Below are 21,217 nucleotides of genomic sequence, written 5' to 3'. Positions count from 1 at the left end.
CAGAAGTAAATCGTGGATGCACTTTGTTGATTGAATCTTGGAATGAACAAACGCGGAGACATAAGTTGTGCTCAAAGATACGTGATTGTGTGTCAACCTCCATCATGCTCAAACAAATACATTCGCGTGTTCCAACTTGTCCAACACTAGAAAGACCTTCATCAATGTGACGTTTATTGAAGACGCAATGTGATCTACGGCATGGATGTGTGCCCGTTCATGTGGCCTCGATGAAAAAAGTGGATTCGGGAGTATTGTGGCGGAGTACTATAGTAGTTTACTATAACAAATTACTGTATCAGTTAAAGTTCATAGACCGCAGAAAATTAGTTTTCTGGAGATTCACAAGGCCGTGTGGAAATTCCACACGCCCTTGTGTATGCCCGATTCCAGCCCTATTTAAGTCTCGATTTCAGCCATTTTGAGAGATCTTTTGCCCATTTTTTCGCATCTTTGGAGGCGCTCGTGGCTAGGGTTTGGAGAGGCTTTGGCAATGTTTTTGGAGTAGTTCTACGGCCTTCAACATCGCATTCCTTTGGAAGATAGTTATTGGGGTAGTTTTCGTCAGCATCGATTCGGCGAGTTGTGCTCAAGGCTTGACGAGGGAACCTTTGAAGAAGACGAGGCTACTCCACAAAACCATCGATACGAACTACAAGGGGGTTTTACTTATGGATTGCATGCTTTTACATTTGATTTCATTATTGATTGTATCTTGCTCCATGAAGAGCTAAACCAATAGTGGGTGCTTGGACTTGTAAACCCTAGGATGATTTTGTTTCATTGACCTTTTATTATGTTTTCTTTAATTGAGTTTCAATCTTGAATGCTTGTTGAACTGATTTTCCCTTAGAGTGACACTAGGGTTGAGAATTTATCTTGGTAATCCTTGTGGATGAGTGACACACCATGAGGGTTAGACAAAGCTAAATTGGAGAGGGTTGAGAGGATGAGTCGAGAGGTAGCGAAACATCCCATTTTCCTTCCGATGTGATTTATCCTACCTCCATGTTCCAAGAGTTCTTTGCGGTCACAATAGAGTGAAGTGCGAAGAGAGGAACTCCGCTGGGGCTTAGTTGCGCAAGCGACAGAGTGAAGTGTTGCAGTAATCCTTAGTGTTTGGGCTTAATTGAGACTAGGGGTCTTTCGGCTAAACCAAAGGGATAGATCTAGATTAGGAAATAGGGTTTATCACTTGGAGTCCCTAGAGGCTTAAGCAGCCTTGCACAATGTGAGGTGTTGAAATTGAGCGATTTCTCCTCCGGAGCATAGTGTAGGGTTAGTCACAGTTGACCTTAGGCTTGGGACAGTGTGTTTAAGGATTTCCACGACTCATTGGATATTAGTTGGGAGACATAATGATTGATCTTGCACTTGAAGCAATTGTCCTAGTGTGAGCAATGCCCTACTTTCTATCGATTGTGTTTCCTCTCATTTTATTGCATTTCTCTTTCTTGTTGTTTTTATTTCTTTTTCACATTGATATTGTTCACACCACATTGGAATCATCATCAATCTAGTTAAATAGCAATTCTAGTGTTTCTGATCACTATTCCCTGTGAATACGATTACCCACTCACTAGGGTAATTATTACTTCGACAACCCGTGCACTTGTGGTACACACACAAAGGGGTGTGTCAGCATACTAGAGAAAGTATTCTTGGAAGGGAATTGGAACATGGATCATCATTTGTTACCGTTAATGAAATAATGGTAAGATTTACTTTCATTATAACAATTGCTTTGTATAATATTTATTTTTCAGGTTAATCATACATGCCCTTTGGTCATTATGATGATTTGCCACATAGAAATAGTAGCCTTGTTGCAAAAAAAAAAAAAACCAAAATAATGAAGGAAATCCCCAAGTCTCTACCCCAAATGAAGTTTTACACTTGCCGACACAATAGAGCACATCAACTAAAGCATCTAAAAGAAATACTCAACTCTGAAGGAAAGAAGCATTTATCTAAAGGTGGTTTTTGTTAGTTTTCATATTTTGTATCAAAAAATGAAATTAATATCTATTTGTCAAGTGGATGTTAAAATGGTTGACTTCCAATGTTGTAACCTTTTTTTGGCTGGTAATTGCATGCCAAAGAAGCAAGTTGAGTGCCTCTTGATTTTGTACTACTTTTGCACACTATTGTAGAATTGGTGACCATAGATGAAAATTAAATTGAATTAGTTTATTTTAGATGATTAAATGAGCAAGAATGTGATTTGCAGGATTGTAATTTCTATCATGTGAAAGAGATAATTTCAGCATTTGTTGACAGAAATTACAATCCTGTAGGATCTAAAGGTAATTATACCTTGTATGCATCATACCAATTTGCATGATCTGAAGGTAATTAAACCTTGTATGTATCATACCATTTGCAGGTTCTTAAGGTAATTAAACCTTGTATGTATCAAACCAATTTGCAGGATCTGAAGAATTTTCAGGATTGTTTGGATTCATGTGTCTCAATTTGCAGAATGTGCGGGATTTGCATGATTACTTGTATTGTTTACAAATCATTAAATGTAGAATCTCTTAGTTGTTGTCTCAATGGTTGTATGTTCATGCAATTAATTATTGTATTAATTTATATGAATCCCTACAACATATTTAAGATTATTTCATAATATATTAGAGGCAAATCATAATGACCTTAAATAGATTAAGAGCCATTTTTTAAGATCAATAATCACTAATCATTGGAAGCAAAAGCAGTAACTTGACGTATTGGTTAGAAATAAAAAATGAGATGTTTAAACATGATCATGTATTTCACGTCGAATCTCAACTGAACATACGCACTCATGAGGTAGTATTCTTTATCAAATAATCCTCATGGGTTCCACCGTGGAGACCTTCAACAAAATGGCGGGGACTAGAAGGAGTGTTTTGTAACTACTTTGTTAGCTTCCCTTATGAGAGTAGGGTTTTTAAAGCCTCTTCAAGAAGGTGGGATCTCGGTGAGTGCGCTTTGCTAGCTGTGAGGCTCGGACAACATCGAGGGACTAGATGGGATGGAGGCATTGGGAACTAGACGGGGTTTAGGAATTTCATAGATATGGGTGGATTCGGATTCGAAAAGACCGGATCCAAATCTTGTATTTTATTCTCACATATTTAATTAGTATTTTTTATTTTTTTAATTAATATTTTAACAATATAGCTTGCCACGTTAATGAAAACCAACTACGAGAGTAACGCTCTTTATATGGATTAAGATTTCCAATTTTAGAAAAATAGAGGGACGCAATAGGCTCAAAAATTAATAAGGGACTCAAAGGACTGAAACCATACAATTAGAGGGACTAAACATGTAATTATATCTTTAAAGCACACATGCCTATGGAAATCACATCACTATGGCTTAAATTACCGCTGAAGAACGATTTATATACTTACATGTATATATATATACACACGTTATTCATAGTTCTTTTTATCTTTGATTTTATACCTACATGATTTTGGGTAAACTACATGTTGAGTCACTAAACTATTTGCATTTTCCTAATCTAGTCACTAAACTAAAAAAAAATTCAATTGGGTCACTAATGTTACCATTTCCTTCCAATCAAGTCACGCGCCTCAACGCCGTTGCCCTGATGCTGAGTTGCCGCTCCACCTCACTTGACACATGTTAGACTTTTTCTTGGATTGTTGACATGGCATTCCACTTCAGCAATGAGCTTCACGTGATGGTTTGACTGGCCACAAACTCATCATACTTTACCCCTTTTTTAGATTCGATCTGGCAAGACGGACACCGACATGCTGGGTTGTTCTTTCCTTATTTGATCTCGGTGTTCGCAGTTTGGTTCAAGAGATCACAAAAATTTTAGGGTTTCTTAGGCAAGGGTTTCGTGGGGGATGAAGGACGATGTCACGGAGGAGCTCCTTATTGTCGAAGTTGAGCTCCAAGACACCCAAGTTATGGATCCCAATCGCAAGAAATCTTCAAGTTCTCAATGTACTTCTTTTTTCGGATGAATTTTAGGGTTCTTGACTTGGATTCTTGCTTTTGATTGTGTTCTTGACATGAATGCAATGGACTTTTAGTCACTAGAGGGTTTATGAGTTCATTCCGGAATGATCGTTGTAGGGTTTAATTTGCTTTTCTTGAATATTTTGTGGTTCTTGATCATATTCTCCTTTTTGATTGAATTTGATCCAATGTTATGGTAATTGGTATCTTTCTATCATATTTATTAGATTTCTTGATGAATTTTTGGGTTCTTGATGTGGTTTCTTGCTTCTGAGTTGGTGATTAATGTGAATCCCTTTTTAAGATAATCTTACTTTGTGGTCAAGATCATGAGATCCATATCAAAAAAAGCATCCATGATTTAAGACATTCTTAATTATTATTGTTATTAGACTAATAAGATATGTGTTTTAATTCTCAAGGCACTAAGCACTTGTATTGGTCAGTGTGCATGGAATGGAAATTTAAAGCTTTTAATAACAATTAGACTAGTAGTGATGTCACTATAATTAAGCATATACTTAATTAATTAATTAATTAATAAAAAAATATTGCTCACTAATGAAAGCCTTAATGATGGTGTTTAACAGTGAAATGGAGCACTAAATAGCATTAACCCTTTTTTAATATGGCTCTTTCTTTCAACTTATCATACTTAAGTGCATCATCATCTCTTGAAAAGAAAGTCTTATAATTAAGTCATTGTGTGTTGATTAGTGTAACTATGAGATTGAGATATTTGCCACTTGTAGTTGTACCAATATATATACTTCCTTACTTAAAAAAGTAATACTATGAATACTATATATATATATCTAATGCTAATCAAATATATATATATATATATATAGTTCATTGAGTTCACATTTCATTAAGTAAAACAGATATTGTGTATATATTTATCATTTGATTTGATATACTTAATGATAATAAAAAAAATAAAGTTAGCGGAACAATTAATAAGAACATGTATAGAAGGAAGAAGTCATGAACAAGATACTGTACTTGTTCAGTTGTTTGATTTGTTGATAACACAAGCATTAATATTAACGATTTTGATTAAAACCTATGAATATATTTGAATATATGTTTGATGTTGAATACATCATTATTCCAGTGGCATCAAGGTATATGCAAGATTCAACAAAAAGTGGAATTACAGCCATGGATAAAAAGACAGATATCAAGCCATGATAGAAATGCTCAACAACATAAAGAGAAGATAGCATCAAATAGGAGACATAAAAAGAAGGATTGTTATTGGGGAGTTTGTCCTAATTGTATGGGCATCACCTAAGTTTTTGATTCATATGTAGTAGCTCAGAATGCCAAAATGGGTTGGCAAATTTTGTTGTGTTCAGCAATTGGAAACTAAGGTATGTCGTTATGTTTTGTTATGTTATGTTACTGGTGTTTTGTTATATTACAAGTAGATGTTACTTTTTGAACAATATTTCACTAGTGAATGTCATTGTGCATATGTTTTTTTCGGGTAAATTTTAGAATTGTCTCCATTTCCCATATAAATGGTTTAAGCAATTGTGCTCAGTAGCTATAACTAATGTATAAAATAAGTAATATTTAGTACTATCTCTGGTAAATTTTATAACATTTTCATTTAAAGAACAAATGCACAGGATGCTAAAATCTTTTTTTAAAAACTTGTTAGCCTAATATTTTTTCCCAATCCTAAATTTACACTTGTATTAACAAAAGGGTAAACTACATGTTTAGTCAATAAACTATTCGTATTTTCCTAATATGGACTTGAGGACGTTTGGACAATAGTTTAGCTATCTGTCCCACCTGATTCTCTAAGTTTTGAACAGAAGCCTACTGGTTTCTCATTGATACCTCTATGCTCTGGAATCGGTTTTCAGGCTGCTAAACCTTAACATCCGTGCTTTGAATGAACCAAGTACTTCCTCCAATGTGGGTCTCTTTTCATTCTACTAGTGAGGAGGAAATCTTCGCGGAGGCTTCTGTTGTTACCCTTGATTTCCCTAAGAGAGATTGGTGTGATTCCGCCATCCTAGTTATAAGTATCATTGTAGGGGCTTTCTTGCTGTCGGAGGGCACTACCAACAAAATCTACCTGTTCGATGGGTCTGTGTGCCCCTCCTAAAGTGAAACAATCTATCGAGGCTTGTCCTACCCCACATATTTCACATGCCATGACTGTAGCAAGCTTCTGAGTAGACAAGTTATCAATCTTTCTACTCAAAGCTTTCACCTGGGCTGCTAGTGTTGTAACTTCACTAACCTCAATCATCCCTGCTGGCTTCACAACTAACTTGCCTCTCGAGTTCCACTGATAGTTGTTCATGGCGATCTCTTCTATCAACTGCTTGGCTACCTCTGGGGTCTTACTACCAAGTGATCCTCCTACTGTAGAGTCTATAAGTTGCATGGTACTCTGATTTAGGCCTTGATAGAAAATATGAGCTTCCATCCATTTGGGGAGGTTGTGATGCGGGCATTCCCTTAACAAGTTCTTGAATCTCTTCTACACCTCAAATAGTGATTCAGTATCTAACTATGCATAAGCGGAAATCTCATGACACAACTTGGCGGTTCTACCTGGTGGGAAATAATGAGCTAAGAACACTTCGACAGGCTGTTCCCAAGTCATGATAGATGCACTAAGGAAAGCCTGGAACCACTGCTTAGCTCTTCCTTTCAATGAAAATGGGAACAAGCGAAGTCTGATTGCGTTGTCAGAGACATTGTTAATCTTTAGCATATCACATACCTCGAGAAATCCTCCTATGTGACCATTAGGATCCTTGTATGTTAGCCCATGGAGCTGTACTAAATTCTAGACCATTTGTACAAACACAGGCTAGACCTCAAAGTTGTTTGCTACACCTAGTGAGCGCACTATACTTGATTGAGAGTCATCAAGAGTAGGATGAGCGTAATCTAAAAGGGTAATATGTTGGTTCCCTTGATCTGCCATGGTGTCCAACTACTCACCCTCAAGACTCACTATCAAAGTTCCTATCTCGTTTAGTAAAGGTTCTCAATCTAGTTCCAATCAATCTTGCTATACTTCTCTTGCTTTCTACTAGTCTTATTGACTTGCTCTTTGGTGGCATACACTGAAATCAAATAGAAGAAAAAGAATCAATAAACAATAAACAAAAACAAAAGAAAAACAAATAAGAAAGAAAAGAAATTGCTAAATTGATGAATAATCAAATGTTCCTAATATCACAATTCTTCCCAACAACGGCACCAAAAACTTGATAGGGACACAAGTATACATGATGATCATGTAAAAGTGTGCGCAAAAGCAAAGTGTTGGTCCATAGAGAAGAAAGTGAATACTAGTAGTAACCCTAAACCCAAAAAATAGCCTAAGTGATCGAATGTTGTGTGTGTGTGAACAAAAGCAAGCAAAGATAAGAAATTATGGAAAATAGTAGGAGAGATGTCAAGGAATAAAGTGATGTCCAGGCATAGCATCCCTCTAGGGTTATAAAGTTGAGGACAAAGGTTGTTTATGCATGCAATCCACATAATCACATTAACACTCTCTGAAACCTTACTATAAGCAAATGACAATTTCTTAAGTAGATAATCTCCCCCGTAGAGAGATTATCCCGAATCCAATTACAGAATAGAGATACGATTTCTCCTAAAACCCACTCCACATGTTGCAAAGACCACAGAGATTATCATCAACCCACTCGGAAGGATGGCAGGAGACGAAGCATCCAAAGTACCCTAACCAGAGTTGTACTCACTATCCTTTCGAATTGTGGAAAGTCTATGCTAGATGGGAATTTCTTCTTGTCACGTAGTATACCAAATATGGTAGCAAGGGCTTTCGCCTCATTAGTAACAAAGCATTCAAACAAGTAATTAGATTCAAATAGAAATGATTGCAATCAAGAAAATAATTAAAGCATCACAGATCCGACAACCAATGTCAAAAGTATAAACCCTAGAGTTCAACTATGTCTAAACATATACAAATTATCCCTCAATTAATGGAGGGCAAGCATCCAAGATATAAATAATAGGAGGAACATGAAAACCATAAAAACCTCCTTCTTAATCGTACCAATGAAGAATCGTCGGAGAAGCCCTAGGAAGCTTCCACGCATGGCTCCAAGGTGAGCTTGAAGGCTATGATCTCCAATTGACTTGATTGTAGATCCAAATCTCCCTTCAAATCGCCCTTTTAGTGCTAGAGATCTGGCTTCTTTCTTTCCTAACTTTGCCTCCAAGAAATGCCTAAAAGAATAACCAAGAATGCCCTAAAAATCCACAAAAGTTCTATTTATACTCGACTACTTACGAGCTACTTATGGGCATACGGACATGGTCGTAAGAGAGCTGGAGAAGATGGTCACAAGACTTATGGGAATACTTACAGCTGAAAGTCACGTCTGTAAGGTATTTTTTTTATGTTATGTTCCAACATACGGCCGTGAGCGATGGACCTTAAACTTTACTTATTTTGCTTGTTGTGACCGCCATTACGGGTATAAGCTATAGTCATAAGCTCCTCTAGATAATACTTACGGGCATCCTTACGGTTGTAGGCCTTGTCCGTAAGGTCCTCTAAATTAGCTTTGAATCCTTCTTACGGGCATAAGCATGCCCATAACATCCTCTGAAATTAACTTACAACAATAAGGTTGCCCGTAAGCTACCCGTAAATCATCTAGTTTGCCTTGTCCTTATTCAAATGATGCCAAGAGAGCTTCAACTTCAATGTTTAAGGTCTGAAATGCTTCGTTTGGCTCTCTCTCTCTCTCTCTCTCTCTCTCTCTCTTTTCTTAAAATGCTACTCTAAGCCTAAGAATGAGAAACACACTATATTTAACATCGAATTCTACAATATGACTCTAATTCATGCCACATGAGTGTACAAAGTGATATAAATATATGAATGTTGTATACTCATTAAATTCCACCACACTTAAGCTTTTACTTGTCCTTAAGAAAAAAATAAAACATTAAAAATCAAGTGGAAAAAGTGCAAGACCTCTGGTGCTCAAGAATTTTGGAGTTTTACAAGTAGTTTAGGTTTCAACAATACAAGGATGTTAAAAACTTCAAGTTCCAAAAATAGTGAACACTCTATTCAAGACTATCATTGTGTATGTGTTACAACTCTCTACTTCACTTCTTTTAACCTAGAGGACTTCAAAACGCAAAAAATTCACAAACAACTTCTTATTTGCAAGGTGGTAGCTTCAAACATCTTCTAAGGTAGCACTTTCTCGCGACTTCTTATCGAGCAGCTTTCATACTTTAAGAGAGGTAGCTCTTTCCACATCTTTTACCAAAATATAGTAGCTTTCAATCACCTAAAGAGATATCTCTTTCTCTCTTTAGGGCATACATGGTATCCGACTTATCAACAATAGCTTCAAACTTCTAAAAGGGGTATCTGTTTCCATTTCTCAACTTTTCTCTTTTCTTTTTATTTTTTCAAAACAAATTCTTTGAAATTTTCAAAAGATTTTCTCAATTCGGCTCCAAGAAGTAAAGTGAGCAAAATTAAAAGAAGTCCAACATGGTCTAAGTTGCTACAATAGAGAAGTTGTGTGTTATAATTAGGTGAATAGCTAAGAATATAGTGCACACTAAAAAGAAATAAAGCTCAAAATGAAACAAACTCGCATGTATCCACCCTAATACTAAGAAACTCCCACTATATTAAGTGCACCGTCATAAGTCAATCTTGGCATATAAAAGAGTTAATAATGAAACTTAAACCCCTCCCCTATACTTAATTCATACATTGTCCTCAATATGTGTACATATAAGCATGCAAGGTAATGTAAACAAAATAGGGAGTAAGTGGAATACGATTACTTTCCCTGTTTAATTTGAAAGGTACAATGCTCTTTAGAACTGGCCCAGTGAGTCCATTGAAGTGCCCTAGCAATCGGGGGTCACTTAAGGTCAAAAAATGACTGAGTGAGCATTCCCTTTGTAATTTAGGATGTTGGGTGTTGCATATAAGTCCTGCAAAGTACATGGAAGACATTAAAGCTCAACAAAATAAAAATAACAACAACAGAAAATAAAATCCAATAAAAGACTCAAAATAGATATAAAATAGGTAGGGCCAACCCTTGCCAGAATACTAAATACCAAGTCTGAAAATACATAATGATAGAAAAATAGAAGTAATGCTCAGCAGCGTCAGAAGGTGCGGAGTCGATCAGAGGATATGGAGATGAAGGAGGGGTCGATGCTCGAGGAACTACACCTGGGAGAGGAACCAGCCTGGACAACAGATCTAGAGCACAGCCAAGGTCAGCCTCGAGCCATGCCTAGGTAGCCAAGATGGTCTGTTGGTCCTCTTAAACCCGTCAAACCTCAGGTCACAGCTCCTAGATGTAAGATCTAAGTCAAGGAGGAGCTACTGCTGCTGTTAGAGATCCTATGGCTAATGGTAAGGATGACTCACTGTCGAATTCATCATCCAAATCCTCATCCTCGGCCTCACCCCCTCTAGTGGGTGCTCGATCAGACTAGGGGTGAGAATCCATTTGGAAAGGCGACGAAGATAAGACATGTAATGTAGGGGCTTGTGAAGATCGCACCTAGTCGAACATACTAGCCCTGATGTGCAATGTAGTCTACAAGCATTTATCCTAGGTAGATGGGGCGACGCTCCAACAAATTGTATAAAAACAAGAGCTCCTGCCACCCCACCACTCCTATACTATCCGTCCAACCTGCAAATGATCAAGCCATAATTGCATGAAGGTACCTGAGGGACAACCTGTTGAGGAAGGAAGCCTTCGTGAGGCCTGGCTCATAGCCCCTCCCTCGGCTCAAAAGCTGCCAAACCCCTTAGCTATGATACCTATGGAAAAATCAATCAGTAACTTCTCATACTGTAGGGTGCTAGTGAAATCAATGTCGTATAGTCACATCAGTAGCAAGAACTCGGTGTAGCTCTGATGTCGCTACTTGCCGAAGAGCTAAAGATGAATGGTGCAAACTCTATCAAATCCTACCAACCCTCGGTCTACCTCAAAGGTGGAAAGAACTCGAGGGGGTGTCTCTATAGACCTGCTCCTCGAAAGAGAATAGCCAGCTCCATCCGTCAGACTACATCATCCCTCAAATCTCCTCCTCAAGCCCCAGTTATGCTAGAACGGGCTAGTCCACCATACGGGATTGACCAAACTGCTCGTTCTTAAGCGCGCGAATCGTTGGCTTTCTTTCTAGTCGATCCACTTTTGACAACATTATTGTAATTCAATAAATGTTGCAGTTTTAGAATACGATACCAATACCCACCTAGGATGTTTATAAAAGTTGACATATAGAAGGCACTCTTTATATTATGTCATTTGTGTGCAATTTTAGCTTTTGTAGTACAAGGGTCCAAGTTAGTCACTTATAATTCTTTGCTTTCTTCCTTCCCAACAATGACTCTGTCTTTGCCAATAGATGTTAGAAAAAGGGATATGTGACGGCCATATGGCCAAAGCAAGGGCATTATCTATAACAAGGTTTTCATATTCCTTAGTTTTATTAAAATACTCTATTTTGAATCAAATTAGGCTTAAGATTGTCTATAGGGAGATAAATTAAATGGTCCCAAAACAAATAAAGGAAAGATCCTATACTTATATGTATGACTTAGACTTAGACTTAGACTTAGACATATGAGATGACTTTTATAAGGCAAAACTATACCACCTGATAAGTGGACAAGCTAAACCAACTAAGATGTGTCTACATTTACCACTATGGATTAAGTCAAAGGCAACTAATGCTCGTCCCACAGGTTTCTCCAATGACAAATGATCCCGAATACCTTATGGGAGCTTACCTTTTATGTTTAGTTCTTTTTTGTTGTTTTGTTTTAGACCTTAATTATTTATGTTAGTTAATTTTGTCTCAATTGCTACTTCTAGGATTTTGTTGCATTTACCTTCTTTCAATACAAGTTATAGTTTATTCACTTCATCCAAAAACATTAAAAAAATAAAAAAATAAAAAAATTAATATCGATAATAAGAAAGACATAAATATATAATAATATATATTAGAGTAAATTCAACATTAACCATATTTATTTTTTCTTTTATACAATACAGTACATGAGTACCTAATTATATATAAAAAAAAAAATTACCGTCAAGAGTGTTATCTAATAATAATATTATTTAAAATAAAAAATATATAAACAATAGTGTTATTATATATAATCTTGATTTTCAATTGTGATTCATTGTTTAATTTAGGTTATTTAAAAATTTTTTATTATAATTGATAATGATTATAATTTAAGGAATGAAATGAATTATGCAGAGCCCATATTTAAGCCACCACAGCATGGGGTTGATGGGCAAGACGCGGCCTACCAAACCCGAGTGTCATGTAGATAAGCCCATATTTAGTTTTTAATTTTTATTTAAAAATAAAAAAATCCAAAAAAAAATCTCAAAGTTCAAAAAACTTTTAAATAAAAATTATGTAAATTATGAATGCATTTTCAGAAGGACACTTTAAAATAATAAAACTAAAAATAATGCCATTTTTTGTAAATATTAAATAGTATTGATATTAATGGAATAAAATATATCAAAATTATATATGTATATATTTATAAATATGCAATGTTAAATTTTCATTTCAAGAGTTTAGATATACATGACATATTTTCATATATATATATATAGAGGGAGGCAGGGGCCAAGATTTGTCCCGGCCGGTTACAGATTAAGTTTTTCTCATCCCGTGACACAACGGGGAAACCAGGTCTAGGCTTTTCTTTTTTTATTATATTTCTAAAAAATCTAATAAAAAATTCGTTTGGCTTTTAAGGGATTTGAACCCGTGAAGTCTGGTTTCATTTAAAACGCATTGACCAACTGAACTAAGAAGTCTCAATGGCCACATTTGGAAGTATTTATATAGATAGATAACAGTGCATAAGTTTGTTAATAATGTCAACATAAATACCAACTTCCATATTCTTAAAGTGACAAGATAATAAAAATTTTTACTCTATTTTATTTAATTAGTTATAAATAATATTTTTTTGTGTCTTACACTTACAATTTAGTGTGGTAGACACTTAATATTAATTGAAAACATATTAGAACCAGCAAGTTTTCAATGATGCCCACTAAATGTTGAAATACAAATTTTCATAGATAATTGAAAGTACATTTAAGTTTGATAACAAAAAAGCAAAGACAGGAAGCCTTGAAGCTAGTTATTCTATCTACTATGACAACATGATAACCATAATAACAATAACAGACTTTGGGAATGTGAGAGTGAAATTAAGCCCAAAGAAGACATCAATAGTGATAAATATGTAAATGAGCAATAATCTCAATTTAAAGTAAAAAAAAAAAAACTAGTCCATCCATTCTTAAATACATGTCATTTAAAGATGTTGCACAAGAATTAAGGATAGCATTAAATTATCTAAATTTTAACATAAAAAATAACTAAATTACTAAACTATCCCTCTCTTGACACCATGTATTTTTTTTGGGACTATAAATATTACTCTCTTTATTTATATAACATAGAAAATTGAAAATGGATAAAATTAAAAAAATAGATAAATAAATAAATATTGCTTTGGTATTGTAAAATGACAACTATTTTGAAATAATTTTTTTTCTTAAAATGATATGTATTTAGGAATAGAGGGAGTATATGAACTTTGGTTTCTCTCCCATCCAAAAAAAATAAAAAAGCAGTTTAAAAAATGATTTAAAAAAAAACATTTTTGAGTCATTTAAGTTCGATTCCCACGGCTTACATTCAAAAGCCATTTTTTGAATCTAAAAATGATTAAATAAAACTATTTAAAAAAATAAAAAAATATATTTAAAGTTTAAATAGCAATCGGGTTGGGTGGGCAGGGCACCGGCCCGGCAATTGTGACATCAGATGGGCCGGGTACGGGTCAGTTTTTGGTGGCCTTTCACCCGCCGGTTTGGCCAAGTTAACCCTGCCAAAAAGTTCTATACTGTATGCTAGGTCGGTTATGGGTTGGCCAAAAATCGACCCAAGCCTGGTTAACGGGCCCTTGCCCATGTCTATTTTATATATATATATATATATATATAATCATATTAGTTTAAACCAAATCGATTTTTCAATTATATGTGACATAGAATTTTAAAATTGAAAATATTTATTTTTAATACTTTTCACATATCCCATATCAAATTTATTTAATAATATTAGTGTAAACAAATACATCGATTATTTACGTGTGTGTATATAAATTAATCTAATTTCAAGAGTTATCATTATATAATAATATAATAAAATGTCTCACTTGTTTTATTTAAAAGAGTTTTATAATTTTTTTTTTTTTTGACAAATGAGTTTTATAAAATTACCTTCATTCTTTTAAACCTATTTACTTAAATTCTTGAGGGAAAAAAATCAAGCTTCTAATTCTCTGGCTGAAACAAACTGCTTACAGTTTCATTATTTAATTTGTTTACATTAAATGCAATAATTATGATACAAAAATTCATGTTGCTCGGAGGATATAATCTAATTATTGCTGAAATTATCTTTATTTTTAAAGAAAGATTTTTGGAAATAATTCTATGCCATTACTGCAAATGCTTCCATATAATTTGATTTTATTCTCAATTAACATGTGGATGCATGTGTATCAGCATATGTTCAATTGCTGCCAAATTTCTAAAGATTAAGATCAGATCTGCTAATCAGATGCATGAATCTGTGATCAATAAAGTATTATTTCTTTTATGAATCTTGATTGTTCATAAATTTTGTGGAATCCAATGTTTATTGACACTTCATGCCTCAAAAAAATTAGATCTCATGGAATGTTATATTCATTGATTACATTTCAAACATGGATAAAATTATTTTACAAATTTTTATGTGAAGACACTTACTTTTAAAGAATTAAATAAAACTTGCCTTGCAAATTTTTCTTATGGACTTTATTAATTAAAATTTGTGTGCTTTCGCCACTTCTTGGACCTTTCAAAAATATATCAAGGAAATCAAATAATGTTAAATTATTATTTTATTTATTACAATAATAGAAGGTCATGCAAACATGGTCGTCCTTCATGATTCTCAAAGCATGTTTTGAGAATCATTCATTGATGATTCTCTGAACAAATGAGCTTTGTAATCATATTTCATTCAAATATACAAATTGAGCTGGGAAAAGTTTTGAAAAAATTATTTATTAGTTCTTGTAACTTTTCAAATATTCCTTATAGTCCATTTAATATTTCAATTTTATCTACGGTCTCTTTTTCCAGTTTACTTATTTTGCAGTCTCTGCATCAATTTATTTTATTTAAAAATTCAATTTTGTCCCATTTATGAAATATACTTCCCGTTTATTAAATATATTTTTTTATTTAACATTGTGTTTTTGCGTGTAACTACATAAGTTTTCATTTAAAATGTAACATTTTTATTTAATATTTACGTTTGATGTTTAATATCTTAGTTTCTTGTTTACTATTTTGTGTTTCTATTTAAAATTGATGAGGGGCATTTCTGACAAAAGTTCTGAAAAATAAGCTATCAGATAGTGTTAGAAAAAGAAAGGACTTTTTGGGATATGAAATAGTCGAAGGACTTTTTGGGATATGAAATAGTCAAACGATTTTTTTGATCAAGTGAGGAAGTTGGAATGATGATATGAAGAATTTCTCAAAAGTTTTTCTTGTATTTTAATATTTTCAACATATTATATTTATAATATGCCTTTTATTTATTATTATTTTCTTTACAGGTAGACAAGTCATACAGTCATTAATTTACCTTATTTAAATGACATGTCCAACCACAAACTTTAAATTTTACCCAAAAAAAAAACATATTCGCAAAATATTCCTTCTATATCTTTGGAAACTATTTCGACAATTTAGACGGAAGTGCTGTTGATTTAGTAGAATATTAGTTTTAATATAATTAGTTTTTGCATCATATTAGCTTCTATTAAGGTTATTTTCAATAAAATTTTAACTATTCCAGTTTCATAAAATTATTATAAATTAATTTAATTAATAATTTTATGATTAATTAAGTAATTAATTGCACACAAATTAATATTGTAGGTATATAATGACTACTTATAATTACATTAATGAATTATTAACTTTATAATTCTAATTACAATAATTATAAAAATAAAAAAAAATTGATTAAAAATTAATATTCATGTAGGACCCCAAATTTGGGGTCATCCTATTCCAAACCCCAATTTGGGGTCAAATTTGGGTGAGGGTTTTCGCTCCAACCCACACCCAAATTTGACCCCAAATTTGGGATTTGGGTCATGTATTGAAGATGGCCTTAAGATTGCACATGCTCTCACCCTATGTGATAGGAGCGTCTCTCTTAACTGTACACAAAGAACCTTATGGCATCACTGTGCTCAGCACATTTCGATCCAAATCATTGAACTTCCCGAGTGTGATACCTTGCGTTGTGAGGCTAGTTCCACTAGACTAATGGTCTTTTTGCTCTTTAATTAATTTTTAAGATTAATCTTACCAAACACACTGAAATTAAATTAGCTTTGCAAATTAGTTAAAGATTTAAATATTTAAAACAAAATATTGGTCAAAGCATGGGATGGGACTTACTCAAATGTGATGAAGGTAGCATACAAATGAAAGCAAGAAAGATTTAAACAAATTAAGAAAAAGGAGAAGTAACCTTCATAAATAGATATCCATACCAGTGTTTTAAAACCCAAGTTGACCCTACCGGTTGGACCCGATTCAATCATGACCCGCCCATGTCATTGGGTTGGGTCAACCCGGATTTATAAATATTAAATATTATTTTAATTTTTTTAGATTTTTAAATGTTTGTAGCATACCATAGCTAAGGTGGTTAGATTTTTTCAAGCAAGAGCGAGGTTTTGGGTTCAAATATAAAAAAAAAAATTTCTTTTTATATAACTTTATTTTATACTAAACTTTTGTACTGTTTTTCATATAAATTTATTTTATATTAAACTTTTTTACTTCCCCATCTTTCAAAATCTAAGTTTACATTTTACACTATGTTTTTATAAAGTCATCAAATATATGCTTATGATTTTATTTTATTTTTGGGTATCTACAAATTACAAAGAAAATTATTTATTTGTTATACCTTATATTATTAATTTTCAAATTCTTAGCAATTATAATATATAATATATATTTATATTTAACTAAATTTATAATATACATATATATAGTATTTATAACTGAATCAACCCTGATTCAACACCGGTTTGACCATTGACCCATAACTCAAGAGTCTTCCCGAATCACACCCCCAGGTATGGTTTCAAACCATTGATCCATACATGATCCCTATAAATTTTGATATTTCTAATAAGTCCCTCTTTTTCATGGTATTTACTTTTAGCCCAGATCTCATCACGGGCCTTATAACGGTGTTAAAGCACTAACAAAATGACCAAAATACCCACAGTGATGAAGAGGTTTCTCTCAAGCATCAAAAGATCAAAATATCCCAAACTGGTGACCTTGGGAAGCAACATTAGGCGGTTATAACCACAAGATGTTGGGGTACGTGTCTCCCTCCCTTTTTCTCCATTGCTCCTCTTCTCCTTCTTCATATTCTCACCGAACATGGTCTGAAGAATTTTTTTCTGCAGCCTTTTTCTTCTCGCCGGAGTTCTCTATTGTCCAAAGACTTGCTACCTTGCGTACTTAGAGACAAACATGCCTTTGTCATTTCTACCGACAAAAGTGACAACCCAAAAGATAGAAGGGCACTTAGGGCTAACATAGAACGGGATCATAGTTTCAAATGTTATGTTTGTTTAGGGATGGCAATGCGGTGAGGCGGCCCCATCCCGTCCCTACTCCGCCAACCACATATCTTGCCTCAAGCCCCACCTTGCCCCACATTTTTTTTCTTCAACTTCTTAATGCGATAACCACCCCTCAGATTAAAACCAAAACAACCACACCCCATCCCCCTCACAAAAAAATCCCTACTCGACTCCGCCCTACGCCGCGCTTTCCAACAAATAAAAAAACACCCTATTAGGGGAGGATCGGGTAAAAAACCAGCTCGAGTTTTGCCATCCCGAGTTCTGTTTACTTTTTAAGGTTTTTGTGTTCATTATTGGGTTTGTATGTATTTCCTTTTGTGCCAGATTTATATATTATGGGCTGCTTATTATATAAAACACTGTGTTAGTATTTGTTAATCTATTTTTCTCTTTACTCATTAATTAGTTATGTGCATTGTTTAATTTACTTATGGGTAACAGGATATGGTTACCAGCCTAGTCAATGCAAGGTGTTATTTGGCCATAATTGTCACAACACTCTCTGAATTGAAGAAGCACATAACTTGATGACACTGGGAAATTCTCCGTGGAACACCCTTTCGCCCATCTAATGGATGTGGAACCCATGCTGCAAGAGAGGGGGATGGTAGATGTGCTAATATAGAAGTATGATGATCAAACCAAGCATTTCGAGATAAGTGAAAGCACACTGCCGTTCAGTCCAGAGAATGTGGTACTCATTTTGTGACTACTCTATGATGATGATGTTTCCTTCAAACACAAGTAAGAATAAGCCGAATTGGAGCAAACATATCTCAATAAAATCCATAACTAGCGTCAAGATTCAATGAAAATAAACCTCTTGAGACTTGTCTATAGTAAAGACGATTAGGAGAAAATATTTGTCAAACTCCTTATGATCTATCTCATAAGGACCATACTCTTACTAGTCTTCAAGTGTGATGCCATAAGATGCCTCCATAAAAAAATGTGTGTGAATTGCATTATCTTCGCCTAGAACATATCGACGTTGCCCTCTTTTAATGCATGCATATGCCACTGGCAGTCTAATGTGGCACAATGGATAGTCACTAGTTGTTTATCTTTTTTTAGAAAGGCAAAGTCAAAATTTTATCAAATGACAAAACTGGGGAGAGAAACTATGGAGTACAACACTCTAAAATTCTGACCTAGTCTGATCAATGATCCTTTAGATGGTTAGGAAGACTTGACAATGGTCAGGGGCCCCGTGGAAGAGTGTTGGGACATGAATGTCTCTATGTCGGTGGTCATACTTTTTGAAGACAATTCCCTACTTGGTTATGCCAAATAAAGTGAAAGGGAGCAACTTGTTATACATAAACAAAGGTAGACTACATAGAAATTGTAGTTTTTAAGCAAAAACATACAAAATACATATAAACCAAGGATTATAAAAAGGGAGATCATATAATAAATAGAAATAATTAACCATACATGGAGTAATTGTGTTTGAGTATCAGTAAAATCCTACAATGAAACTGGGGAATAGGAAGGAAAAGAAGCTTCATTCCTAGAAATTTTATGGAAAGGATAAACTGTCTCATAGAAGGTGACATTCCTAGAAACAGATATTTCCTGAGTATCAAGAAATAAGACTTTGTATCCTTTTTTGCCAAAGGGGTAACCAAGGAAAACACAAGGCTTTCCTCTATAATAAAATTTATCTCTAAATTTATCATTGTTTGACACAAAACATAAACAACCAAAGACTCTAAGTTGTGAATAGTTTGGTGAGGTTCAAATAAAATCTCATAAGGAGTTTTGTGTTTTAGAATTTTAGTAGGAAATCTATTAATCAAGTAGGTATCTGTGAGAACACACTCTCCCCAATATTTAATTGGAAGATTTGATTGAAATAAGAGGGCTCTAGCTATTTCTAAAAGATGTTTGTGTTTCCTTTCCACAACTCCATTTTATTGTGGAGTATAGCTACAAGTTGTTTGATGTAAAATGCCTTTTTCAGCAAAGAAAAATTTCAGATCTTCAGACCCTCCAAGCTCAAAAGCATTATCTATTCTAATTTTCTTTATCCTTACTTCAAACTAAGTTTCTATCATTCGAACAAAATTCTTTAAAGTAAAGGATGCATCCTTTTTTGTCTTCAAAAGAAATGTCCAAGTTTCCCTACTGTAATCATCTACAATTGTCAAGAAAAATCTAAAACCTTGATATGTTTCAGTATGATAAGGTCCCCAAGTATCTACATGTATGAGTTCAAAAATTGAAATTCTTATCCTACTACTGAACAACATTCTCCTCCTATTCAATCATCCTTATCAAACAATCCACTAACTAGAAGATCTACCAGAAATCATACTGCTCCATCTTAGTTGAGTGACTATATATGCAATGCTGCTAGGAATACTTCATTATAAGATTCTTCATCCTGTTATTCTAATTGTGAACACACAGTTATCAATTGTTGTTCTCTTCCTAAACATATTTGTTTTTCCACTCTTCTACATCAAATTCCGAATGTGCTTGCTTTATTTTCAACTACAATTGAGCCACAATCTTATGAAGAAGCAGTTTCTAATCCTGCATGGAGAGATGCAATGACACATGAATTTAATGCTCTTGAAGCAAATCATACATGGGACTTGGTACCATTGCCCAAAGGTAAAAAAACCCATTAGCTGTAAATGGGTTTATAAGGTTAAACATAACTTTGATGGCAGTGTGGAAAGATTTAAAGCCAAATTGGTAATAATAGGTTTTACTCAAAAGTATGGGATAGACTATACAGAAACCTTTTCTCTAGTTGTTAAGATGATAACAGTGAGAAGTCTTATAGCAGTAGCAGTGAAGAAACAATGGCATCTTTTTCTATTGGATGTAAATAATGTTTTTTTGCATGGTGATTTGCATGAAGAGGTGTACACGTAAAGACCACCAGGTTTTGTTACTGAAAAACAGAATTTAGTTTGCAAGTTAAGGAAGTCTTTATATTGTCTCAAACAAGCTTCAAGACAGTGGTATTCCAAATTATCTGAAGCTTTACAATTCAAAGGATATCATAATTCCAAGAATGATTATTCTCTTTTCTATAAGAAAAGTAATGGCAAGAGTGTATTCTTAGCAATCTATGTTGATGATATTATGATGACTGGAGATAATGGAGATGAAATGTAGTTTTTAAAAGACTATCTTGATCAGAAGTTCAAAATTAAAGACCTTGGATTGCTACATTATTTCCGGGGCATTGAAGCAGTCCATCATAAAGAGAGTCTTATATTGACTCAGAGAAAATTTACTTCAGATCTTCTCAAAGAATTTAATTGTGAATCCTCTTCATCTGTTTCTAGCCCTTTGGTGCCAGGATTAAAACTGCAACCTGTCATGGATGACCTTTTACCTAATCCATCAATTTATAAGAGATTAATTGGCAAATTGAATTACCTTACA

At 34.1% G+C, this 21,217-nt stretch overlaps 1 non-coding gene across 1 annotated transcript; it reads left to right on the top strand.

The window, feature by feature from the left end:
• The first annotated feature begins 6,449 nt into the window (after window positions 1-6,449).
• Window positions 6,450-6,556, top strand: LOC120250920. The gene has a single exon (XR_005533250.1). It is a non-coding gene; the product is annotated as a small nucleolar RNA R71 (small nucleolar RNA).
• Window positions 6,557-21,217: the final 14,661 nt, after the last annotated feature.

Source organism: Dioscorea cayenensis, chromosome 19 (genome assembly GCF_009730915.1).
Source record: "Dioscorea cayenensis subsp. rotundata cultivar TDr96_F1 chromosome 19, TDr96_F1_v2_PseudoChromosome.rev07_lg8_w22 25.fasta, whole genome shotgun sequence".
Classification (NCBI taxonomy): domain Eukaryota; kingdom Viridiplantae; phylum Streptophyta; class Magnoliopsida; order Dioscoreales; family Dioscoreaceae; genus Dioscorea; species Dioscorea cayenensis.
This window is presented reverse-complemented; position numbering and strand designations above follow the sequence as displayed.